This window comes from Orycteropus afer, unplaced genomic scaffold (assembly GCF_000298275.1).
Source record: "Orycteropus afer afer isolate SDZICR_OR568_19922 unplaced genomic scaffold, OryAfe1.0 scaffold00643, whole genome shotgun sequence".
NCBI lineage: Eukaryota > Metazoa > Chordata > Mammalia > Tubulidentata > Orycteropodidae > Orycteropus > Orycteropus afer.
The window spans coordinates 698,860-699,471 of NW_006922230.1; positions in this window are offsets into that span (position 1 = coordinate 698,860).

A 612-nucleotide genomic window follows, 5' to 3' on the forward strand; every position below is an offset into this window, starting at 1 on the left:
ATTACCCTGAATGTTAATGGATTAAATAAATGCATCACTCAAGGGACGGATAGTTGCAGATTGGATGAGAAAACAAAACCCATGAATATGCTGCCTACAAGAGGCACACCTTAGAGATAAAGAAAAAAATAGACTAAACATCAAAGGTTGGAAAAAGATATATCAAGCAAATGGCAACTGTAAGAGGGCAGGAGTGACAATATTAATTTCTGATCAAATTGACTTTAAGACAAAAACCACCATATGAGACAAAGGAGGACATTATATAATGACTAAAGGATTAATTGTTCATGAAGATATAACCATAATAAATATCTATGGACCCAATGAAAGAGCCCCAAAATACATAAATCAGACTTTAAAAGAGATGAAAAGCCAAATAGGTGACTCCACAGGAATAGTGGGAGACCTTAATACACCACTTTCTTGGAAATATAGAACAACTGGAAAGAAACTCAACAAAGATGCAGAAGAGCTAAACAATACAACCCACTAACTTGGCCTTATAAACATCTACAGAGTACTTCACCCTACACCAGCACAATATAGATTCTTCTCCAGTGCACATAGAACATTTTCCATGATAGACCATATGTTAGGCCATAAAGCAAG